Source organism: Lissotriton vulgaris, chromosome 8 (assembly GCF_964263255.1).
Source record: "Lissotriton vulgaris chromosome 8, aLisVul1.2, whole genome shotgun sequence".
In the NCBI taxonomy this organism is placed as follows: Eukaryota; Metazoa; Chordata; class Amphibia; order Caudata; family Salamandridae; genus Lissotriton; species Lissotriton vulgaris.
The window spans coordinates 1,438,788,498-1,438,815,581 of NC_141696.1; the positions used below are offsets into that span (position 1 = coordinate 1,438,788,498).

At 43.1% G+C, this 27,084-nt stretch overlaps 1 protein-coding gene across 6 annotated transcripts in view; it reads right to left on the reverse strand.

The window, feature by feature from the left end:
- The window catches only part of ZBTB20 (zinc finger and BTB domain containing 20), a 2,236,857-nt gene that overhangs the window by 853,708 nt on the left and 1,356,065 nt on the right, over positions 1–27,084 (reverse strand). For 3 of the 6 annotated variants that reach the window (XM_086935527.1, XM_086935524.1, XM_086935526.1), the window contains one exon: positions 3,218–3,325. The exons of 2 other annotated variants lie outside the window; for them this stretch is intronic. The gene's annotated coding sequence lies outside the window, so the exon portion shown is untranslated. Of the gene's footprint in view, positions 1–3,217; positions 3,326–20,685; positions 20,819–27,084 lie in introns of those variants that run through there. One more of the 6 variants, XM_086935529.1, reaches the window with a different exon arrangement.

The window sequence follows — 27,084 nt, forward strand, 5'->3', positions numbered from 1 at the left end:
ATGACAGAAATGTTGCAATTGATCATTAATGATTTTATTCTCTTAGGGTCATATAACATCTTCCATAAATTTCTTGTCGAACTAGATGTTTCTCAAATTGGCGAACAATATCAGCTGGTTACCGAACTCTTAGAGGATACATTTGTTAGTAATCCCGGGGAATGGAGAAAGCATCAGGGGTATGGATCTTGGACAGAAGGCAATTAAAAAATGGAAGGACCATGAAGATGTTGAAATTTCTGTTAATTTATGGTCGGCTATTAATAAACTGAATTTTAGAACATTAAGAGGGGCGAATTGACGAAGGATGTTGTTTTTCAGTAAATGGCAACTTTACTGAACCCCTCTTTCTCTTTAAAAAATGTATGCCAATCATTCAGCGCACTGCTTTCACTGTAGCATTCATCCTTTAGCCAATTGGTCGCATATTATGTTGTAATGCCCTAAGATTCAGAAGTACTGGGAGAACATCTTTTGCTACTTGCTGTATTCAATTAGTAGTGAACGATTTGTTAATTATCTTCGTTTTTGACCCAGATCTCTTTTTTTGTGACCAATTGTTGAAATTTTTATACATTGCAATGGCAGTAGCTGACGGTACTGAAAGATAAATGGGAATCGGACCTCGGCAGGGAGATCCCCAACACGACTTGGACACAAATAGTGCGGCGAGCGCGAAAGAGCACGAGAAATGCACGTTTCCAGCTAATACACTTATATGTCCTCCACAGAGCCTACCTAACACCTGGTAAAATTGGGAAATATTTCGGGGGGGGCTGACGCGGCATGCCCCAGATGCACTGAGGGGCGGGTGGAACTGGGCCACATGCTATGGGATTGTCCTCACCTGCGGGAATACTGGCAGGAGATTGGCGAGACACTTAACGAAATAACAGACAGAGAGTTAGATTATGATAAGGCCATTAGTATATTGCACTGGTTCCCTCACACGCCCAAAAATAAGGTCACAAGTAAATTTATAGATATAGGCCTGCTCTTGGCCAAAAGAGAAAGAACGAGGAACTGGAAATCGAGAACGGGCCCTATATACAAGCGATGGGTTAATGAGTTTCTGAAATGGGCAGCCTGTGAGAGTACACTCCGATATCAACTGGCTCGCTGCAAAGCAGATGACAAAGCGCTAGATGCAGCAGCTGCGTGGGAAGCGCTTGTGCAAGCCTTACGTGACAGCGCGTCTCTAGACAGAGAGGGTGCTCCCAACTTAGATGCCACAGCCCCGACAACACACAGGATACATCTATCACTTAGACATTTATTGACTCCTGACTACATGCATGAACGCAGGCTGACCGCGAGCACAAGCGTAGATGGAGGGACTAGTGGGGGGGTGGGAGGGGAGTTGGAATGTTAAGCCGATGTAGGGGGCTCGAGGGGGGAGAAAAGAGAAAACGGACAAGGGAATTCCCTGCGCAACGGCTGCAACTGTCACTGCATTACTGGGATTAGGGTTCCGTTGCATTACGCCGCCCGACCTCCGGGTTGTAGGCTTGAAGGCCGTGTACAATAGTCAACGAATGATGAGGGGCGCTGACAGCAGGTGAACGATACCTAAATATATGTACCCTGTATATTATAAGTCTGCAATAAAAACTGTTTTAAAAAAAAATGTATTTATTGTACTGCAATTTTATGGACTTCAATAAAAAATTATAAACAAAATAAAAAACACTGATAGTGAGGGAGGAATCTGTAGGGTGGTGCTGGGCGCGACTTACCCCTTTGATTGTAAATGAAATATGGAGACCTGTGATCTAGGTAGTACTCCTTTTCTGCTTCTATGTGTATGTTTCCAAGTTTTACATTGACCAATTCACTTTGTTGGTGCACTTTCTACATTTGGGCAGAATTGTCCACATATTCAACAGGCCCTTTTTCCTGCGCGGTCATGTATTCTACAAGGATGCCAGTGCTGCCTTTTCTTATGAAGTGCAGTGCAGTGCACTAACCACATATATACTCCTGAAAGTATTAACTACTAATCAAATATGGATACTGTCTTGTATTAACTTGAAGCTTCCTTTGACACTGAAATGCTTGCAAATGTTTCATGACCCTAGTAAGTCCGCAAGCCAAAGTGCTGAGTGTTGTACCTTGCACATTTCCCAACAACATAATCTCGTTTTCAAACCTGGCAAGGAAAGCAGAGTTTTGTGCGAATAATAGGCCAGCATTTTGTGCGTGAATGATATGCCGTTTAATGCTTCCTTGTGTAGAAGATGCTGACACCCGCACATTAGAAACGTTTTTGCTGAGATCATTCAGTATGCTAACATTCTATATGCAAAAATGCTCCACTACCCGACCTCCCAACTAAAATAGCAATATGTTCCAACAATAGGCCCAGGTAAAAAACGAAAGTTCATGAACGTTTACCTAAATATAGAGTCCACGTGAGGGATAGAAGATCACAAGATTCCACAATATGTCCCACAGCGATAATAGTAAAATCCATTGTGTTAAGTGCACCAAAACTCTGTTAGGAAAAATGGTCAGGGTGTGTCTTCTACCTGACAGAGTTCATGTGTTTCTTTTTCACCTCATATAGCTGACCGAGAACATTTTAGACCTCACAGAGTTTCTTTAGCTCATATAACTTTATGTGTGTTCATTTGCTATGGGTGCACTTTATGGGAGTAATGTATACTTCCGAGGTCACCTGCTCTTTCTCACATGCTAGTGCTCTGTATTTGTATATTTTTTGGTCACTCACATACATAGCTCTCTATGTATATATTTTCAGTCCGAGTTTATGTGTGTTTGTGTATGCATCCAGACCAAGGGTGTGGTGTCCCTGGCCGACATTTTTATATTTTATGTTCCACAGTTCATGTATTCTACAGCAGCTCTCACACATAAACCCAGACCTGTCTGTCCCTCTATCCACGCTTCAAGTGGCAAGCCTCATATTACTGCTGCTATCCCTGACTCTAAGCAGCAGCCTGACACATTTTCTTATGGATTAGCCTGGTAATACCGTTACAGGAAATTACTTTTCATATGATTCACTTAGGAACAGAACATTCTTTGGGTGTGGGATTAATTAATTCTGTGTTGCTCACTTCCACGCTTCTCCATTGTGTTGAGATAATCTGATTACTTTTTAATGTGAAGGCGTTAACCCCTGGATAAACTCTTAGGTCCAGGATTTTGCATCAGAGGATTGCATTCTGCATTATGTTTAAAGACATGTACTCACCTCAGCAGGTTATTGATACCACAGCCTTTGAGTTGGATGGACGCACAGCTGTACATAGGCTATGGCAAATCGAAGTACCTGAGCTGAAGATCACTGATTTATCAAGATCTGAAAACAAAATAGTCTTTTTAAAGGGGTCAGCCAATGATTGAGGTCTCATTATGTGACATCATCAAACAACGGAATGTTCTAAAATGCTTATTGTTGGTGGCTGTTAGTGGTGCAGGATCGGGTCAGGATAACGGATCCTGTTATCAATAGTGGACCCCTCTTAAAATTAGATTTGTCTTCTTTTTGCAGCTACTTTTTAATTTGAATGTCTGAAAATGAAGTGTCGCTCCTCTGAAAATGAATTTATGTTACTTTCTTTTCAGAAAAGATCATTAATATATAGTGTGTCCCCAGGCGAGCTTTAATTAAGGCAATGCCCTTCACTTGTCTGATATAAGCATTCTGGCTATATTGGTTTACACTAGAAATCGAGGTCGTTAAGTATGTGTTTCTCAGTATAGGATGTTTTTCAACTGTTCAAAAAAGCATTTAGCATAACAACAGAAAAGAGCATAAAGTGACTCTGAACCTGCACCAACATCACGAGGGTGCCAAGGTAGTTCGGTTGGTTTAGTAGCACTGAGTTGTGGGTAACCTACAGAACAAGTATTCCAACCCAGTGTGGCCGACTCATCACCACTGAAGTACACATAGCACTGGTTATCCAAAGGCCGAGACTCTGTGCTCCATAAATAGTCAGTATTGCTGTTCACTGACAACGGTGCTGCTCTCCTAATGACGCCATCCACGACGGATTAATACATCTGAAACGTGCGGGTCCAGCCATGCCCCACCCTGCATGCGCTGCTGAAGGGAACACTACAGTCACAGTGCGTACTCGCCTGGTTCTGCTGTCCCGGGCCCAGCAGAGGTGCACATGTAAACATGTTTCTTAAGACTGTACCTTCCGCTTCAAAAGCAACATAGGATGTGTGCTGGCCCTGTACAGAAGGATGGTGGGTCCTGCACCTACCGGGCATGTGGGCTAGAATATCAAATGCACTTGCAAGGGAGAAGCCTTATAAACAGCTAATATTGAAAACGTTTGCACAGGTGATCAATGTGCATTACAAAAATAAACGCTGCTGTCACAGAGGGTGAGGTTCACGGCCCCCAGAGACAGGAGCCCCTTGTGTCACAGAGGGTGAGGTTTACGGACGGTCCCCAGAGACAGGAGCCCCTTGTGCTAACAGAAGGGCGATCCTGGAAGTGCAGACCTGCCAGAACTGCTCTCTGGAGGAAAGAAGCGAGTCGCACTGCTGCAAAGGTCAGCAGTCCGGCTGAGAGCCGGTTCCCACAGTGTCAGCCAGAACATCGTGTTTCTGAAGGAGGAAATGGCAGGAAGTACAGGATTTAGGGCTCATCGGGCTGTGTGGGGTGACAAGATGACTAATGGCAATACCGCCTTGGAGAAATCAAGGTGTGACATGCAACTGTACTGGAGACCAATACAACGCACCCTGTAGCCTTGAGAGATGGTAGGCCAGCATGCACAGTGGTATCAGAGTCCGCTCTTTCATGGCAACTGTTCCTGCGGACATGGAGATGATATCATGGGGCTGTGTACAAATGTACAAGGAACCACCACAATGAAGAACCAAGACGATAGATCGACTGTGGATGTCAGGATATCATTTACAATGTGCTGGTAGCCAACGAACTGTAGAAGTGTTGTCCCAACACCCGATGGATACCAAATTATCGTGTATAGTTGTGTCAGGAATTCACTACAACATTGAAACAGCTCACCCAACCTTGTGGATGTAAAGCACTTCAATTTAGGAGCAGCCACTGCAGTCTTAAATATGTGTTGGTGCATTGTACAACTATATCACAAATACCATATCATGGAATGTGACCTGCAGACATAGAGAAATAACAGTGTCACTGTTATATACAATTGTACCACTACAACATGGATTAAGAGTTTCATGAACCACAGTACCAGCATCCATTGCAATGTGACAAGCCCTAGAACCATTCAGAAATCAGGTTGCACTGTACAGTCTGAGGGCCCGATTTACAAAGGTAAAGTTAGACTTTTGGTCTGAGTTTAGACCAAAAGCCTAACTTTACCTTTGTGAATCGGACCCCAAGTACGGTAGACACCAGCAACATTAGAACAGCTTTGGGAAAACGGAAATTTTATGAACAAATTATGCAGGGACACACTGCAATATGGAAATAGCACGTAAAGCCTAAAGGAGATGCCGATATCATATACAACAGTACAGAGATCTCTACAAAGTGTTAATACCTACTGTAGAATTAGAGAAATCATGGAGTCATTTACAAATTGACTGAAAATGTCTACAATGTAAAAACCACTCTACATCTTTCGAGAAATACGAGTGGCACATAAAAATGCACCAAAAACTGTGCAAAGCCGGAAACTAATCCTACAGTCTAAGGAAAAATGTTAGGGCCTTGCACAGGAAACCGTTGCAACCAGAGTAAATTCATGAAACTTTGGGAACATTGTTAAATGTCGCATTGCAGTACTGGAACCTACTACAATTTGGGGAGAGGCCTTACAGTGCTAGGAAAATTAGGTTGTCATCGATCTACATCATAAACTACTTCAATAGGAAAACTACTCATATAGACTTTGGAAAATCAAGGTGTCATGTACAATTATACTGCTACAACATGAACATATTCCTGCAGTCGTGGGGTGACTAGTGTGCCATGCATTTCTCTATAGGAAACATCTACAATGCGAAAACAACTCTTCCACATCTCAAGAAATCAAGGTGACACATATCACTGTACTGGAAACCACTGTAAAACTGAATAACAAGCTACTTACCTTCAGTAATGCCTTATCTGGAAGAGACTGCATTTAGCTGGATTTGTTACCTCAGAATTATCCCCAGGCGTCAGACTGGATCGGGAAATCTTTCTGAGCAGTCCCCTTGTGCTCTGGTAGGTGGCACAGTTCAACTTCACATGGCATTTTCAGTACAGGAAGAAACATGTGCGGTGCCTACACAAGCGCCATCCCAGCACGAAGACCTCAGTTTCATGACAACTTTTCAGCGCCAAAAGCACAGATCCATACTGAGGTATTGAACCAGTGTGCCAGAGTGAGGTCCTCAAGGATCTCTTCAGATGGATGTGACAGACCACAGAGCGGGGAGGTTGGGAGGGCGGTAAGGAATCTGTGGCTAGATATAGTATCTACCAGATAAGACGTTACCAAAGGTAAGTAACTTGTCCTTTGATACAGACTTCAGCAGCAGATTCCTAGCCTTAGAATAGATACCAAAGCAATATCTCCCTTGAGGTGGGTCTGTAGTCGGTTTATACTAAGAAGACTTGGAGGACCGAACAGGCGAACTGCCCATCAAGCCGGATCTGACTGTCCAGCCAGTAGTGCTTGGTGAACGTGTGCAAAGATTCTGTTGTATCCACCTGATGTCCAGGACAGGAACTCCGAAAGCTAACAGAGTGGTCACAGTCTTAGCTCTGGATGAAGGACCCTGCAATCCCTCAGGGGGTGCTTCTTAGTGAGTGAATAGAAAAGCTTTATTCAGAGGACAATCCACCTGGAGATGGTTCTCTTTTGCACTGTTTTGCCTCTTTCGCCATCAAAGCCCACAAAGCCTACGAAGAGGTCAATAAAATTTGTTTTAAAAATAAAATCTGAACTTTGCAAGTACTGGGGAGATGTTTCACTCACACATGATAGCTCTAGTGAAAAGCTTGGTACATGCTGATCGGGAAGGTGATTGGGAGCTGCACGTGAAGACCAGGAGTCACTGATTACTGTGTTCAGTGAATTTGATTTCATAAACTACCTTAGAGATGGGCCCTGGTATTTGGAAAGAGTGAAGAACCAAACCTAGCCTTTAAGACAGAGATCGAAGGTTCCTTGATGTTGCTCTAGATTTGAAACTGGAACAGACGATCCAGAGATCAAAGACAAGATTTTAGGAATTGCTGGTCAGACATATGTTGCTGAATGGGAGCTGGTGTAGCATGAAGTTCTTTCCATTTACAATGTCTTCAGAGAGATGACAAATTCAAAATGAATGGAGCATTGTGAAACTGTTCCTCACCACCAACTTGTGGGAAAGAAAGGGGGATGTATTATTAAACATGTTGACAGCCTTCTTCATTTCATACAGCAGAAAGGAAACCCCATTCAAATGACTGAGCCTGTGTGACTACACAACTTTGAGACCAAATAATATTTGGATAACGATGTAAAGACATGTCTACTAGGTGTACTGGAACATGGATTGAAACTATACGCAGAGCTGAAGCAGGAGAGTTTTGTATTGAAAGAGAAAAATCTGTTTGACATATTCACTAAAGCTAAACCACCACGCTGTAATTCCCAGAGTTAGAGTTTCATCCAACCAGCCACTACAAAACAGGTTGCAAAAAACAACTTTCGCAAGCTCATAAAGAGATGGATGTAGCAAATGAGGAGAATTTTTCAAGGACATTTTGTCGTATGATCTTCTTCCAACAAACGCATTATTTGATGGCGATGCTGCAACCAAACCAGTAAAGCACAAACTCGAACAAGAGCTAAAAAAAAAACCTTTCACCTGAAGAATTTCAATTCGAAAAGGTGTCCTTATTGACTATAACTCTCAATTGTGAATGGTCAAGTTTCCATCCATGCAAAACTGTGGAGAGGTTATTCTGAGTGATTTACAGATATCTAAGTTAGTGTGCACCTTGCAAGAACTGCACATTGTCTTCGACAGTTATCTTGACCTATCTGTCAAAGAATGTGAGAATCAGACAAATGTCTACAAGTGGAACAAATGACCTTGCCTGCATCAAAAATTTGACATCTTTACCTGTGCAGCTTGATAAATTCTTGTCATCAACATCGAGCAAGATGAATTTGGAGATGTTAACTCGGAAAAACAATGCTGATGCTTCATTGAACACTGAATTTCTAATTATTGTAAGTGGAATGATTGTCACTGAGGAATTGGTGCCTGCAGAGATATATTCAAAAGGTACAGGCCATACTGTTTAAGAACTTAACAGCAAATTGGAGGAAGTTGACCTTCGTGTTATGTCACATGTTGAGTGGGCTGTTCGAATTGATTCCAACCGAGTCATTGTACTGTCAAATGACAAAGATGTTATTATTGTGCTACTTAGATTTGTTGCAATGTTCACAAGTCAAGGATTGTCAGAGGTATGGATACGTTATGAAACAGGTGAGAAAAGACATTTAATCCCGTTTTATACTCTGTACAAGTAACTTGACCCAGAGATGCCCTACCAAAGCACATATTCTTACGGGTGATGACACTATGAGCAAAACTGGAACAAAGTTGGAGCATTAAGAACAATTGTTACTTACCTCCAGTATTGGTGTCTTTCATAGATTCACATGCTGGAATATTCTCAGTCGTCGGCGTGGGAGTCCCACGGTAAATAAAATAGCAATTATATACTATATATATATATATATATATGTATATATATATATATATATATCTGGAACACTCCAAACTTTCTCATCCAAGTAAGGCACTGACTCCGTGAAAATTAGTTGATTCCAAATAAATTTATTCTCTCATTTAGGCTGCTTGACGCGTTTCGGCGGTAAGCACCCGCCTTGTTCACAACATCATGACAGACTGTGATTGTATTTATACCCCTTAGTCATTGCATTACATCATGCACGTTGAACTCCTGTTTCCATGCACATTTTAGCTTGTTTTTCACATTTCACACTCTAGTCAAACCCAGTTCCCATGGTGATATGGGGCGTCGTCCTCTTTAGATTGACATAAACGAGTTACTTTCATTTTCACTGTTAATTGATTACATCATCCGCCCCCATGCTTGGTTTCGTTACTATAGAAACCCTCCTGCCACATGAGCCCAGTGATTTCCTCATTCCTGCCTTGCCTGTCAATCGCTGTGTGTGTGCCTCGCTTATGCCTAAACGGACCGACCTTCACGCGTCAAATCGCGTTTTAAAAGACTTCCTCGGCGCTGGTGAGTTTGTAAACTTTCACACTAGGATATTTCTACTGTTTGTTTTTGTTTCAGAGGTGTCGGGCCTGCGGCGCTAAGCAATTATATATTAGGCGCGTGTCTGAGCGGGTGCATTTGGGGAATGCTATGGGGATAATACGTGCGCGTTTGTAACACACACGATTCACTTTGTTCTAAAAGGCGCGCGTTTGTCATTCCGCCTCGTATTTGTGTTAATGGACGCCTGTGTGAGCGGGTGCAGCGGGGGATGTTGTGGGGATATTGTGAGCGCGTTTGTAAACACGATTACTTTGTTTATTAGGCGCGCGTTTGTAAGCACACCTCGCATTGTAATTAAAGGGCGCGCGGGGTTAGTTAGGGAAAAATCCTGCTATTGCTACAGAGTGCTAATGCATTACCATAGCGCCTGCCTTCTACTGCTGTTGCCTTATCTCCCAGTGGACAAGGTCACCCATTCCTGAGCTTTAACATTTCTAACATTAAATACGCATTTCATTTATTCATCATTTCCTAGTGGACAAAAATCTAGGCGTTATTCAATGCCTTGCGCTGATGGATATTAACATATCTAGCAATACAATATGACATCTAATAATGGTCCCTATTCCTAATACATACATGCATTACTTTTCGGATAACCGATGTACAACATTAGCAGTAATTCCCAATATGTTGACATATTTGTGCGTGAAGTGATTTATCTAAGATGCTGCTATGGCAGGCTACAACTGCTATAGGGGTCATGATAGTGCTAGTTTATACAGTGATAGTAAATTATTAAAACTGAACAATAGATGTTAACTGGACGGGAGGGGGGAAGGTATCTCTGACGGGATTTTGGGCGTTGTCATCAAGAACCATGCTATCATAGTTAAAGATGGACACTGAGTGCTTCATCAGAGTTAAGACCATTCGGTATCTTAGAATTGAGCATTATAATATACCGTGATTCTAGTCTTCTCAAACTCTGCAGGCGATTGCCTCCTCTAGGGTTTTTTGGCACATTGTCAATGACGAAGTATGTTAATACTCCTATATCCCCTGCATGGGTTGTATTTATGTGCCTGGCCACAGGGTATGCTGGGTCGTCATTATTCACAGCGCGGAGGTGTTGGAGGACTCTGATATGTACAGGGTGGATGGTACTACCAACATATCTTTTACCACAGATGCAGTTTAGAACATACACCGCATGGTCCGTCTTGCAATTGTATTTGCCTCTGATCTTGTACGGCCTCTTCCTAAAGGGTATTTCTACTTTTGTGGTATTTATCCCATGCTTACAGGCTTTGCATTTAGTGCATTTGCTGAACCCTTTGATTTTTGACAGCCAATCATCCTGTTTTTTAATGGCCGGTGCATTGCAAACTAGGTGCTCCCTCATGGATTTAGCCTTCCTAAATGCTATCATTGGTCTATTGCCACATAATTCTCCAATTACGGGGTCTCTTCTTACTAGCGGCCAATGTTTGGTCAATATTTTTCTGACCTGGTTATGGTAGGTGTTAAATCCTGTAATCAATCTTGGTGGCTCTGGTTTGGGAGTTTTCTCTGTATTTTCTTGTTTTTCGGCAAAGAGGAGATCTTTTCTGTTGGTCTTGCTACACTTTATGTTTGCTCTGTTACATGTTTTTTGGCTGTATCCTCTCTTTCTTAGTCTTGTAAACAGGTTTTGTTTTGCCTCATCTAGTCCTGTCTTGGTACTGCAATTTCTAGTCATCCTTAAGCATTCTGCGTAGGGAATTGATTCCTTTAGGTTATGAGGATGGAAACTTTGTGCGTGTAGCACCGAGTTCCCAGCTGTGGGCTTTCGATATGTTCTCGTTTGTATTCTACCCTGATCTACATATAGTTCTATGTCTAGGAACTGAATTGAGGTGGGGTTTGTAGTGCAGGTGAATCGCAGATTAAGTGCGTTTTCATTTAGCTCTGCAGCAAATAATTCTGCGTCTTCTTTAGGACCTTTCCACAGTATAAAAATGTCATCTATGTACCGCCTATACATTATCACATTTATAGACCGAGTAGTTTGGTGTCTAGCCATGAGTATCTGTTCCTCCCACCAGCCCATGTGTAGGTTCGCATAGCTGGGGGAGAAACAAGTACCCATGGCCGATCCCTGGATTTGCCTGTAGTGGAGTCTATTGAAGATAAAGTTATTATTAGTCAGACACCACTCCGTCATTTCCAACAACATTTTAGTGTGATTATATAGTTCAATCGGTCTCTGCCCTAGGAAGTGTTTCACTGCCCTTAATCCGTCATGGTGTCTGATGCTGGTGTATAAGGATTGTACATCCAGGGTCATAAACACATAATCATCTTCCCAATGTACATCATACACTTTACGTAAAAAGTCACTCGTGTCTTTTATGTATGCCGGCAGGGCTTTCACATAGGGTTGTAGAAAATGGTCTATAAAGATGCTGGTTTTCTCAAACAGGCTACCAATGGCTGAGATTATCGGTCTTCCCGGTGGTGTTGTCTCATTTTTATGAATCTTTGGGATGAGATATAGTTGGGGGCATATTGGGTAGTCCGTCTTCAAGTATTCAAATTCTTCTTTGCTCAACAAACCTGTGCCTTTCCATCTATATAATTCATTTGTGTATTTCTCTTGTACACTCACCAGCTGCGTCGGAGTTATTCTGGTGTAGCAATCCTGGTCTTGCAATTGCGCCATTGCTTCATCGTTGTACATTTGTAATGGCCATAGCAGAATGTTTCCTCCTTTATCAGACCACCTGATAACAATGTCTGATCTCATTTTTATTTTTTCCATTAGTTTCTCATACGGCCCATTTCTGTTCTGATATTTTGTATAGAACTCTTCTGAGCTTTTTGTAGACAATTCCTTCAAATCTTTGATTACATACTCTGTGAACAGGTCAAGCCCATCTTTTGGCGTTATTGGCATAAATACAGATTTTGGCTTAAAGTTGGTTTTTTCTGTTTTGTAAATGTCTATGTCTGTGATTTCTGCAGCCATTCCAGATGACACCAAGTCGTTTGTGTTGTCTTGTTCAATGTCAATCATATCTCTCAACACATTCATATTTGCCACACTGAGTCCTTGACTGGTTTGGATGTTCCCTTCAATTACGTCTTTTTGGTTGAGGGTGTTCGCAAAATGTTTCTGGAGTTTCAACTTCCGCATATATTGAAAGAAATCAATTCTGGTTTGAGCATAGTCAAAGTTTGTGTGTGCACAAAACGTTAGTCCCAAGGATAAAATCTCTATTTCTTTTTGCGATAGTTCCATGTTAGAAAGATTGATTACTGTGTTATCTTTACTTGTTGTGTTTCCTGTCATTATCGCTGAGATTTCTTTTTGTATTGTTTCTTTGCTGTTGCTGTTGGTTTCGTTTTTTCTTTGTCCTTTTCCCCACCGTCTGTCTTTCCGGCTGCGACTTTTTGTTTTTGTTGGGAGTCCTGTTTTGAGGTTGAGTTGCTCCTTTGTTGATATGGTCTTCTTGGTCTCAGCGTTGTGAGGCGTTGTACCCGTAAAAAAGCCAACTCCTGTGCTGGGGTGGGTATTGGTCCAGTGGCTCCCAGCGGGTTATTTATTTCATTCTCTGATTCATAATCAGTGCTCAAGTCTGGTTCACTCTGTTCTCCTAGGGTCCCAGTACTGGTCATGCTCTTGGGCAATGGTTGGCTGGGTACTTGGTCATACTTTCTTGCGAATGTATATATTCTTCCAGTCATGTAGTCTTTCCGGTCCCTTTGAAATTTTATGGCTTTTCTTTCTTTTATTTCTTCCTCATGTTTTAGGACTCTCCCTTTGATTTCATCCAAACTTTTGGCTATTTCTTCCTTGTTTTCTTTGGTCATGCATTCACGATCAATCCTCAGTTTCTGCAGTTTCAACCGGATTGTGTGGTGCTTCGCACCAACCCTACCTTTTTACCTAAGGTACCTTCAGATTTCCACATCAATTAACCTGTTCTTCTGATGATTTTCTTTGCAAACCTTCAGTCTCCTGCGGAACAGCGCTTGCACTCCTTAGACATTAAGCGGTGCTTGAAGTTCTATATCAACAGAACTGCTCCATTTCGCAAATCTGATCAGCTCTTCGTGGCTTATGGACGTTTTCAAAAGGGGCGTCCATTTACCAAACCTACTATAGCACGTTGGGTGTCTTCGGCCATTGCTTTCTGCCATCAGGGGGCTAGTAAGCCTCTGCAGTCTTCGGTGAGAGCCCACTCTACCAGATCGATGGCGTCCTCAAGGCCTTATTTGCTGGTGTCCCGTTGCATCAAATTTGCAGAGCAGCCACGTGGTCCAGCAGGCACACGTTTATGAAACACTATTGCCTGGGTGCCATGAATGAAGCCGATACCGCAGTAGGACAAGCTGTGCTTCGTAATCTTTTTCAATAAGGTGAGCCTCTGTTCTGCTGTCCTCCTATTGGTTTCCAAGTATTTATTGACTGTAGATATATATATATGTATCCCATACATATGCTTTTCAGTCTTCTCATATGCTTTGTAACTATGGAAACTTTTGCTTGGTGCTGACTGCTATCTATTCTATATCCAAGCATGTGAATCTATGAGAGACACCCTAATACAGGAGAAGAACAATTGTTACTTACCTGTAAACAGGTGGTTCTCCAGTATTGGTATCTTTCATAGATTCACATGCGACCCTCCCTCCTCCCCTCAGAGACTCTCTTCTCCTCATAGACTCTTTGGTCACTCTTGTGCTACGAAAATCTGAGGTGCTGAGCTCTGAGGAGAAGGTTCTAGAGGGTTGCTGACGCCTGATTGGCTGCAGTTTGGACCAACATAATGACAAGGATAGACTGCATATGTTTTTTTTTCCTTTTACCATGCATTCCTATGTAGAAATATGGGTAGGCACTTTATGCCTTTTTTCTAGTACATATTTCAGGTTTCATGTTGTTACATATATATATATATATATATATATATATACTATATAATTGCTATTTTATTTACCGTGGGACTCCCACTCCAACAACGGGGAATATTCAAGCATGTGAATCTATAAAAGACACCCTAATACTGGAGAACTGCTGAACCTGTGAAGATTCTAAAAGGATCTGCTGGGACAGAAGAAGAGTGTGACTTTAAAGACGTAGAAAAATACCTTGTGCATGTGTGGAAAACAACTGTTACACATTTAACCATCTTCAAGAGATCAACCCCGCTAAGTATCCTTCCACCGAGGACTCATTAAAAGAGCGTTCTTCTTGATCAGAAGATGAGTAAATGTTTTGGATCATGCATATGTAGAGAAATATTCCTGTGAATTTGGTTGTGAAGCTATTGATGGGGTGCTGAAACCACAAAATTTGTAAAGCCACAGAACGTACATGTGCACTTGCAAAACCTGTGCTACACCAAGATGTCCCAGTCAATATGCTCCTCCCAAATGTTCACTACTGTAATTGCCATTATGCTATGTACTAACTGTGTATCATAACTGCATTGTACCACTGGAACCATTGTTTTCCATATAAACTAATCGCCCTGGTTCCGTTGTGAGTAGGGTTCCCTTGTTTTTGCTTTGTGGCCTCCCAAATTGTTCAACATTCTGCAAATGTACCACGAGCGATTACCAAAACAAATAAAGTGAACTATGAAAATGTGTCTAAAACCGGGGTGATAAACATAATTTACTTTCATATTCAGATCAAAAACATTGTTTAGTGCAAACATAAAAGGATTAAAGCAATTATTATTTGTTTCATTTCTATGTTTCTTCTTCGTCTATTATAGTCGCCATTTTGGGAAACGGCAGATGGTTTGCTCTGAGGAGTCATTATCTGTCTCTATAAGACTATTGGACTCCAAAAACCAATGTTTTGACACCAAAATTAAGTACACGCGTCTCATGGTGCCAGAAATATTACATCATCACTGCAACACATCTGCTATTTTTAAAAATGACGGCCAGAAAAATTCAGCCCGCATCAGCAATGTCTACCAAAGCTAAATTACTTCTCTAATGATCTAAAAACAAAAGTCAAAACTGAAAATGTCTGAACAAGATGTTTTTTTACGGGTATATATTAGGGGGTTAAGATTAATGTTAGTGCCCCTGCCTTTATGTCTTTGGGATATCTGTCTTATGTCTTTTTGAGGTGGAGTAGCAAAGCAATCTGTTTCTCAAAAGTAAATGTCCTCATCCTTGGAAAGAGGCTCCTATGGCTTAGGCAGCAGTTTTGTGAACAATCTGCCCATCTGCGGGTAAATAAACAAAAGCTTTTGGTGAGCATCTAACTCCTCCTGCAAGTGTTGGAGAATAGATTGCTCCAAATGTTCGGAGCTGGCCATCAACGGTGTTTTCAACACCGATTGCATCGTCTGTGTCAGTGCTGACTATGACAGGCTGTTGTTGAGACACTAGGTTCAAGGCACGACCCCTTCAGTGGCGGTGCTCTGCCTGTACATGTGGCTGTTGAACAGACCCGGGTTATGTGTGGGTGCCAATCATACTCATGGTCAAAGTCTTCCATATTTGAGAAGCCTCAGGATCTTACTGTTGTTTTCATCGGAGTCAGAGGGTGAGCTCACCTCCGAACTTGACCAGATGGGCCTTCGAGGAACCCGCTTCTTCCTCCACCTCAACGTCATGCTCCCCGGGGAAGTCAGGGTGTTGTCGGACTCCGGCCTCTGCATTCTCCAATGGGCCCACTTACGTCTTCTTCGACTGGAAGGTGAAGCGGGTCCGACGTTGGGCTCAGGGGAGAGGTAGAAATTGTAGACCTGATGGTAGATCCTAGCAACTGGGAATGGCACTGCGGGAAGTATTGAAAGGGTGCCCTTCCCATCAGTGACCTGGCATTCTCATCCACGGATTTCTGGAAAAGATGGGCAGAGGGCCCAACGAGGAGAGAAAGGAAAATAAGCGGGATCAAAGCTTCATCACAGCGAGTTTCCCTGTAAGCACACCAGTCAAGCAATGTTGTGGGCCCGTCGGCGGGCGCTGTTAGGCTCCAAACACAGAGCCTGATTGGTACACGTCAGAACCCAATGGTGGAAAAATACATTCTATGCCTATGTGCATTGCCAACTAAGGGATGAGTCATACCTCATGATCCGAAGGACTTGTTTGACGAAAATAAAGTTGCAAATGTATGAGTTAAACACTAGATGGTAGGAGTATGCAGATCAGTTGTATCTACAGCCACACACTCTGACCAATAGATTTCTGAGCAAATCTCACTTAGGTATTGGTGGAAATATGTATTGTATTTCTTGCCTGGGATAAAATAGCTATTTATAACAATAAAATCATTGGCTCTACAAAGATCTTTCTGTCCAAATCTACTTTCAATAGCCATGGTTTTAGGAGATAAATATTATAAAAGCATTTTCGGTCAGTAAGCTGCGTTGATAATCAACTTCAATGGGATGGCCATGAAGACGACCATGGGAGCCACAGCTGTGAAACAGTAAGAATGCTGTTATCTTCAATGACCACCACATCTCCTTAAATTACAATAGGGAAACCTCTTTAGAAAACAAACAAAGTCTGGGAAATTGAAATGAAGTTTTAGCCCTGCTACGTTCCAAGTAACCAGGGCACGACTCCATTGGTCATATTAGGTCACTAACATTTGCAATTCAGAAAACAGATATATTTCTCATATTATCCACATTGTCAGTAAAGGCCCTTTCTTTTCTCATGTGCACATTATTCTACATTTTTAACGTGTGCATTTCACTTTACAAAGTCAAACTGCAGTTTCTGATTGAGAGGCTGACAGCCCAACAAGACACCCAAATGTAATACAAATATCTTTCTAGACTGTATTTTAGTTCTTTGTGATAAAATGTCAGTATGCTTTTTTACAATTCAGAAATCAAAAATACAAATCAAAGAATTGTTATTCTACCATTCATTTTCATCTGTATACTGGAGCAAAGCAGTTCTGATGGCATATTTTGCGATGGTTGCATCCTGTAAATTCACATAAGATGGACCTCCCCAATAGAATGTGTTAAACGAGCCCAGGCTCCCATATGTTCTAATACATTCACTGATACGTCCATTTGAATCTGTATATATACTCAATGTTCTTTGCAGTCTAAAGACATCTTTAGAGATGTTGGTACATTACCCTTGGTATCCAACATCTGATCACGAGCTACCAGTAGCACATTGACACCTCCACAGTAGTTCACAGCATTAAGTTTGTGTTCTTTAAAAACACTGTCAAATTTTTCTTTTAAAGTTAAGAGAAGGCTCTGTTTATGTTACACTATTTTCTTCAGATTGCAGATAACAGGGCCTGATAATGAGCAGTGCTGAAGTCAGGTGTATGACCCAAGGCAGAGAGGTGAAGATCTGAAGCACTGAGGTATTTAACCCTCAAATAAGTCAACTTAATATTGGAGTGTGAGAACAAAATGATGTTTATGAATACTTTGAAATAGTAGAAAATTAAACTGAAAAGTTACCTTAATGATTCAATTAACTCTTCATTTACATTTTTTCCCATTTTTAAGTGTCACATTTACAAACAGAAGGCCTCTTGCTCCAAATAGCGAGTAGTTACTGAATTTGATCCGGAGTTGAATAATAAAGATGGAAATACCTACGTTAAAATGGTAGCCTCCATGATATCTGGATCACTGACAGAATATCGACAGACAAAATATCGACTTGCCAAAATATCGAGGTAAAAATATAGAATGCTAGAATATCGACTTCCTATCTACAAACAAGTAAGTATAAAAATATCGACTCCAAAACATCGATAGGAAAAAATATAGACAGTCAAAATATCGAATTTTTAAAATATCTTTAAAGTAATTTTAAAGTATATATATATATATATATATATATATATATATATATATATATATATCCATATTATTAACAAAACATATACAATCATTTTTGATATACTATTCACACTCCAGAGAGCGCAACAGTAGGGCAAGCGTTGGATAGCGTAGGGGTAAAAATTACTATTACCACTCCAGAGAGAGCAACAGTAGGGAAAGCATTGGATAGCGTAGGAATAAAAATTACTATTCCTACTCCAAAGAGTGCAACAGTAGAGAAAGCATTGGATAGCGTAGAGATAAAAATTACTATTCCCACTCCAGTGAGTGCAACAGTAGGGAAAGCGTTGGATTGCGTAGGGGTAAAAATTACTATTCCAACTCCAGTGAGTGCAACAGTAGGAAAAGCGTTGGATAGCGTAGGGGTACAAATTACTATTCCAATTCCAGAGAGTGCAACAGTAGGGAAAACGTTGGATAGCGTAGGGGTAAAAATTACTATTCCCACTCCAGTGAGTGCAACAGTAGGGAAAGCGTTGGATAGCGTAGGGGTAAAAATTGCTATTCCCACTCCAGTGAGTGCAATAGTAGGGAAAGTAAATACTTCATATATAAATATAAATAACATAAATATTATTACCAATTACAAAATAATTAAAATATTTTACAATTTTATAAAATATATTAATTAATCAATTAAAATTACAAATAAAAATTAACTAATAATAAAAATGACCTACTAATAATAATTACTTATAATTAAATTACCTCCCAAGCTATTCCCATATAAACACACAACCCGCTACAGAAAATAAATTACTAAAATTAACATATTTATCAATGAATCAATTAAAATGAATTACCATTTTTTTAATTAATTACCAATTAATAACTATTTAACATTTAATTCTAAATAAATACCAATAAATAAAATAACATATTTAATTATTTATGATTAAATTACTACCCACCCTATTCCCCTATAAACCCACAACCCGCTACAGAAAATAAATTACTAAAATTAACATATTTATCAATTAATCAATTAAAATTATTTACCAATTATATTTTAATTCATTACCAATTAATAATTAATTAACAATTAATTCTAAATAAATACCAATAAATAAAATAACATATTTAATTAATTATAATTAAATTACTTCCCACCCTGTTCCCATATAAACCCACAACCGCTACAGAATTATATTACACAAAAAATAAAAATTAATGTTAACTTACCTTAAATTCGATATTTTTGTTGCCTATATTATGTCTAGTCGATATTATGTCCATTCTATATTTTTGATTCGATATTATGTCCATTCTATTCGATATTATTTTTCTAATCGATATTTTGGTAGTCTATATTATGTCTAGTCGATATTATGTTCATCCTATATTTTTTACTCCTTATTATGTCTAGTCGATATTAAAAACTCAATATTTTGATTCTATACCATGATATCTATTTAAGACCTTTTTTATTGAAGCTTGGTAGCAGCCCCGGACACTATCAATGGGAAGACCGTTGCTTTATGAGCTTTTAAAAGAAATATACAAACAATTATTACTATTACTCTCACTCGTCTCAATAATCGCCACAAGCTTGGATTATAAGATAAAAAAGAAGATCTATCAAAGTCTTACACATGGAAGAAAAAATTAATAATTAGTAGAGCAAATCTTTAACCCAGAACCCCTTAGTGGAGGACTATAGGTGTATTGAGAGAAATGAGAGAACCAGGGATATTGCAGTGCCATTTTATAGAAAACCTGTGCACATACCATTCATATAGAGTTCAAACATCTTTTACATGATTGTTAAGGAAATGTCTCCACTGATTCTGTTTTATATTTATAGAAACTAAACCCAGATTATCATAAAATAGGAGTGAATGTACAGCTGGCTGGCTTTAGTGCCTTAAGCATTGGTCCACATACTGAAGCAGTACAGTATAATAGAATGCGATATATGCTGCAACTTCAGGGTTTCCTAGATTTCCCCCCACTTCTGGCTAGTAGCTGCATCGTTTTGCTTATGGTAGGCTCCATCCTACATTGTTTAACATTTTCATCTAATTCCTAAATTCCATCTCACATCCACTGATCTCCATCATTCCCAGGTATCTCCAAGGCCTGATGCAAGGTAACCATGGGATTACTTTGCAGGCACACCTTGTGTGTTACTAGATATCACTGTCTGCTACATGAATAAGGTAATAAACAGCTGGATGGGCCATCACTTGCTCAAAGGACTAGCTGCATATCTACGTCTGCTTCCTGGAAAGGTCTTTAGTTCCAATGAGCAGGGAAGTACAAAGAAAAAGTTTCATCCTTACTTTCCTTGCAAGGAATGCATGTCATGACTGCAATGAAAACTCAGGTTCTGAAATACGCCTGAAGACATAGAAATCTCTACAGACAAACGTTTATAAAAAAATAGATATGTCCACTTATGGGATCTAGAACCATAAACTAAAATGGCTACCTGAAATTTGTAAACAACGACACAAATGGTGATGGAAAGAAATGCTTGAAATAAGTCTAACCACTGGCAATAGCTCGGGCTAGCATTCCAATCAATCGCTCTTTTGTCCACCATGCCACCTCTGTTTATACCCATCCATATACAAATCAGTCTTGACCCTGTTCCAACAAAAACAATCCAACCTGAACTGCCATTCCAGGTTGTCGGGTGTAGCTTGGTTCAGGTGTCACAGTGAGCACGAGACCCACCATTCCTTTTCCCAAACAGTTACAACGCTTGAAGTAATTGTATTGAAACAAGCCCTATACAATAAAACTGAATAAAGATAAAAACATTTAGAGCCACATTTACCCTCTAAATGTAGACTAGAGACACATTTTCAACAAATCACAGCACAGTTCAAGGAGACTAGTGATGACATATTCCACTTGCTCACTGTTAGTATTTTCAACATTTAATGACACCATTAGGTAGATGTACATTTTGAAGCCACCTCCTTTGCCAGAGGAGTATGTAGAAGACCTATTGATCATTTCGTACTAATATTTTATATATGAGCAGAGCACAAAAAATTAATAAGGAGCTAGCAGTATATAAAAACATATTGATATTGTGATAGCAACCCAACTCCACAGATGTTGGCATCAGCTTTCCATTACTGCATTTTTCCATTGCTTTTGGTTGCCGGTGACACTATTTCTTCCTGCTGTTGGGAGACCTCCTTCAGCTTTTTAATGTGGACCATAGAGAGCGATCCAATAGCAATTAGGAGGATTCGGAGCATGCGCAGTGCAGCGTGGAGGAGGAGCCTGGAGGAGCCTGCTCGAGTCCGTTCGAGACGCGAACTGCGGACTGCCGTCTGCCATCAAGACTGTCACTGAAATTGGGAGATTGCTGAGCTGAGATGAGCCGGTGCCGGCGTCTCAGGGGGAGCTGGAGAACCGAAGCCGGCGGTGTGGTGGGCGGCTTGCAGTCGCAGGGTTTGCCCGAGCTGGAAACCGAGCCAGGCAGCTTGAGCGAGATGAGAGGAGTGGGAGCGGCACACTGGAGGAGCGGAGCAGAGCTTGCTGTGCAAGCAAGGCAATGTGGTGCTACCTTGCACCCTCACCCCCAAGCTGGTTGTTCTCCTTTTTTCCTGTAACAGAAGATTGTGCAGGTCTGACGGGTGACACACACACAGCAGAGGAACGGAGCCCCGGTGGTGCACAACTAGTGTGCAACGGCTGGCTGGCTGTTTTCCTGTTTTCTTGCAACAGAGGATTGGTCAGATCTGACAGGTGACACACACAGCAGAGGAGCAGAGTGCCTTGTTTGCCCGCCTCTCTTCTCTCATCTTTCCTCTCCACGCCATCTCTACGCCAGCTCCAACATACCACCTGACCCCAGTCCCATGCCCCCCCGCCGCCCCGAATTTACCCAGGGAGTTAACCACACAGCAGGGGGCGGAATGGTCACAAGAACGCTCAAGCCCTGAGACACTAAGGTGACTTGCTGGGCAACCGTCAAGGCTTTAAAAAGGCGCCAACCCAACTGTATCCCGATGCATTCCGCGATCAAAGATCAATCAAAGAGCAAAGATTAACGATTAACCAAAGTCCAACAAAAGGAGACTCTGAAAACTTTGTAACTTTAATATCTACTCCAGTGTAAGAGCAGGATTAAGCCAAGCAGGCTCACAAGGGGCCAAGGGCCACAAGGGACATGGAGTAGCAGCTCGGGAAGATCAAGCCCAGTGCCACTTCTTCCAATAAAAGCAAATGGGCCCCCCAAAAAAGTGCAGACAATAGTTGATCCCGGAGGAAATCTCTACCACCCACCCCTCCAACAAAAGAGCAACAAGGTCAATGAGGAGTAAATCATTAACGGATTGCCCTAATGGAATGCCACAAGACACTGAGCAAAGGGGTTTGATACGATACTGCTTCAAGAAAAATAATTCACTATGTAGCGACCACAGCACCCTCCAGGAGGCACCACCTTATGCCCTAAGCGGGCCCACGATACAAGACCCAAAAGGCCGAGCAGTCATTTACCCACAATCGAGGGTAAGAACTCCCTGGTCAGCAAGACTAGCGACACAGCCTCAATGAAAACCGCCTCTATTATAGTGACAACGGCGCAATTTCATCAAAAGGACACCCATAGCCTAGTAACTCAGAAAGAGGAGACCATTGTGCTTCCGCAAGAGATAACAGACACAAAGTCCACGAATCAACAGTCCTACCCAGTCACCTTGGGCCTAACGTCCCCCTTGATGGGGGGACTTACAGCCTCGTTCCTTCACAATTTAGACGAAAAAATAGAAAGATCCCTCAAATTAACAGTGAACCCTCTGTAGACACTAACTCCAGCGTCAGCACCCCCACAGATCCCTAATCCAAAAGCAGACCATTATCATTGCGACATCAGTGATGACACGGAACCAGAGAAAAAGCCCCCAAAAGAGGAAAACAGCGACACCAATAAAGCCCTGCTATGGCAATCAACTAAGATAGAAGTACACATTGATCTCTTAAAAGCAATCGCAGGCTGCCTGGCTAACCTAGGATCCAGGGTAGAGGTCCTAGACAATAGGCTCTCCCAGTACCTCGCCTCCAACCCGGGGGACTGCTCCTGTTGCTGTTCTACCCTGATGGAGAAATGGGCCTCCCTCCCTGAGGTGCTAGTAGAAATAATGGAGATCGCTAAAGGTCGCAGGGAGGCACAGACCCCCAGCAACACAGCTGGCAGGGTGGTGACCAATAGCCACCTCTCGGAGACAAGACAGACAGCAGGGGCCGGACCGGGACAGATGGAAAAAATTTAACAGGGCAATGATGTGACACACATGATCAAGAACCCCGCCAGCACCTCAAAATTAGCCAAAGACACACAAAGCTCCAACAACAGGGGCAGAGGGGTCAGTGACACACCCATAATAGTCTTTCAGGAACACTCCTTAAACACAGAGGCTACATACAGAGCTAATTTATCAAGGAAAGCAAAATAGAAGCTGAAGAAGCAATTAAAAAAGACAAAATCAAAAGGGAAACATCTCCAGCTACTGAACATCGACTATCCACCTCAACAAGGTGCCTCCAAAGTTACTCCACCATACCCAATTTTTTCATCCAATAACTGGGGGAGTAAGGACCCTGTGGGCCCTCGGATTCTGGGAAACCAGTCAACGAACACACCATCAACCTCAGTGCAATGGGCCAACAGCCACCTGCAAGGCCAAATCAGCACACAGACAATGACGCAACTGTAGGAACAAGCCCGGTACTTCCTGACACACTCCCTCGGTTAGAGTCGGTAACAGCTTCATTGTGGCCGGATGCTACAAATACACCACAGATGCATCTCAGGCATCAGTCTGGCTCTAGGGACAAGCAAGGATACAGCAATCGGCCCCAAGCAGGATCAGTCACAATCAGCCAGATAAGCACGATCACAGGAACAATCGTGGCAGAGCCTGCGTGGGAAGGGGAAAAGCGGTCCAACCATCGGGCGCAACAACAGCGGCCTACGAGGTAGTCCTTCCTCCGAGATTTCACAGCACAGGACAGCATGATATCCTCAACAGGAACAAAATTCTATGCCTCTTTAAACACCTGGCCAATCTAGAAAAGACCCAAACGGGGGAGGTAGTTTGGGTGGAAATTCGGAGAATGACGGGGGACACACATGGCAATTCAACAGTGGTAGGCCTGAAGTAAAAAGAAACTCAACAGTCCATCTTGAATAACACCACACAACTCGCCGAGTGGGGCATAGACGTCAAGCTGGTGCTGCAATATCTAACACGTCTTACCATTAATCAACAGTGGCAAATCACCCTGGTCGGTCCTGCACGGAACAAACAGCACAGGCTCTTGGGTGGCAGTCAGTTGGGCCCAGAGATCCAATGGTTATTAGGATTTTATGCAGAAACAACCTTCGTGATATTCGTGTAGCCCCCATCCCCCCATCCCTGGCTGCACCGGATTGTCAGAAATGATACCGCAACATTCCTAACAGCTGAGAATGTCGGCCCAGCAGGGGAGAGGTCGGGAGAGGAGTGTCCAGCAAGCAGCAACTCACCATAATTTCTTGGAATTTAGCAGGGATTGGCAAAATCAAAGGAAACGAAAACCTGAAGAAGTTCCTGGAAACCGGGGACATACTCTGCTTCCAAGAAACATGGGTGCTGTCCAGAACTCCACTGGCTGGGTTCCACAAGCACTTTGTCCCAGCTATAAAGAGGAAGCTCTTTGGCAGACCGGCAGGTTGACTATCAGTTTTAATTAAACACGAAAGCGCCCTCGAAGCCAGAGACATCAACCTGAACTCACCAGGGCTGCAAGCTCTACAGATCGGAGGCCTGGCTCAGAACTCACAACCATTGCGCCTGCTGATAATAAACTATTATATTAATCCCACGCAGATCACCCTGAAAAATCAGTTGGGGATACTGACGCAGAAAATTGATGACCTACTATTCAAGCATCAATCACATCAGGTCATCCTAGACGGGGACTTCAACCTGAAGGACCTCAACAAAGTTGACTCCTCTCTTCAGAGACATTGTTGGGCAGCACCCCTTCAAGTCTTTCTTAACAATCTCAAACTGACCTCAACCTACACATGGAAAAAAGCCAGTTCAAACGCATGGGAACCATTACCCACTTTCCGGGATTCCTCATGGATCGACTACATCATGGCCAGTGAAGGGATGGCGGCCAGGTTGAAAGATTTTGTAGTTGAAGATCGGACGGATAGTGATCATAGGACACTGAGAGTGGTGTTTTAGCTGGAAGTTCCGTCAGCCAACAGACTCCAACCTATTGGCGAATCATTATGAAAGATACACCGTCCTAAGGAGAATAAAATGGTCCGACAGGATAGAGCACATTCTCGAAACATGGCTGGAACAAAAAAATTAAGGAAACCTGTCCCCTACACGTTCCCCATAAAAGGCTGGGAAAACATGGCTGAGGAACACCCAGCCCCATTGCACCAGGGCCAAAGGGCAAACAAGATCTGGAAGCATCTTGTCAAACAAAGACAGCAAACAACTCCTGCATAAGGCACTCGCAAGCAACAAAAAAAAGGAGGGGCGAATCAGAGGGCCCATCCATGGTTTCATTGAGGGTAGCCCTAAGGAAAGAAAATATGGGAACATAAAAAAGCCAACATAGAAAGGGAATGGTTCAGGGGCGGAGCTTGCCGGCGTCAATGGTGGACGCGTGAGAGCTTGGCTCCTCGCCTATGCCCCTTTATTATCCTGAAATTACATCCTTCAAAGTGTCTAGCCTGGCCCTAATTGCTCTGTGCTCCCCCCGGTGGCCCCCGGGACCTTGAGGAGGTGTTCAGAGACCTGACCAACCGCGGCTCGTAGCGAAGCAGAGAGAGTGCCCCGGCGGCGGCGGACCGGGCCTGAAGCCGCGGCCTGCCCTGAATTGCCAGCCGAGCGACGTCACCCGACGTGCGGCTGGGGCTGCGCTGCACGCGCCGGGGGCTCGGACCCTCCGGCGAAACCGGAAAATTTGGAGGGCGATGACCAGCGCTCTCCCCCCCGCCCCCCCGGAGACTACTGCGCCTCGGATATAGGGGCATTGTAACTCGCGGTGCCCTCGCTGGCTGCCCAGTGGCGACCACAAGCTGTGGATTGAGGTGCACCCCGGGAGACGGGCTGCAATTGACGGAGTACCTGGCGGCAGGGGAGCATACGCTCTGGGCAGGAACCCGGCTGGAGAAGTGCTGCCTGGGGCATGGTGACGCCGACGGGCAACACGGGTACACTGCCCGATCTTTGACGCCGCCCTGAGCTTCAACTGTGAGTACGCAGCGGGGATCCAGCAACTTGGTGGTGCACTAGTTTGAGAAAGCGCTTGCTGCGGACCCCCGCTGTTGAGCCCGGTTTACAGCCGAGTGGATGCGGTGGTGAACGACGTCGTGGGTGCGTGTGGAGGCGGCCCTCGACAGTGACCAGTAGCTGACTGCAGGCCTTCACGGTGGCCGCCATTTTGGAATCTGGCTACACTGGAAGTTGAGCTGGCGCTGGGGTAATTGCGCACTGCGGTAGCGGCTAGACCTAGGTGTAGACCTACAGTGGTGCTGGGCCGTGTTGACCTAGGCGGCCGCGGTGATAGAGGCGACTGCAGCTGCGAGCCCTGACTAGGGCGGCTTGACCCCTGGAGCCTCGAGGAGTAGTGGGCGTCCTGCACTTGGACAATCTCAATACTAGGCTGGATCCCTGGCATAAGAGGCTCGCAGCAGAGGAGCAGGGTTGTGCAGTATAGACCTTGCGAGTTCGGTGGGGCGGAGCCACTGCCGACCGCTGCTGGGCACCGATCTGGTGAAACGTGCAACAGGATCCCAGAAATTGCCTTCCCTACTACGGCTGGGTGTCCCCACAGGCGATCTGGTCTTGGACGCGGGGAGCGTGTAGACCTCTGAAGCACGCGGCACACCTCTGGAACGCTCCAACTGGGTACAGACGACGGCGCGGCGGGCCTCCTTGATGTCCAGCAGAATAGCCATGAACGCAGGCTAAACTCTCCTTTGAGCAGCGTCGGACCAAGGGGAAGGAGGCGCCAGCTACAGAGGCGTCCCCGAAG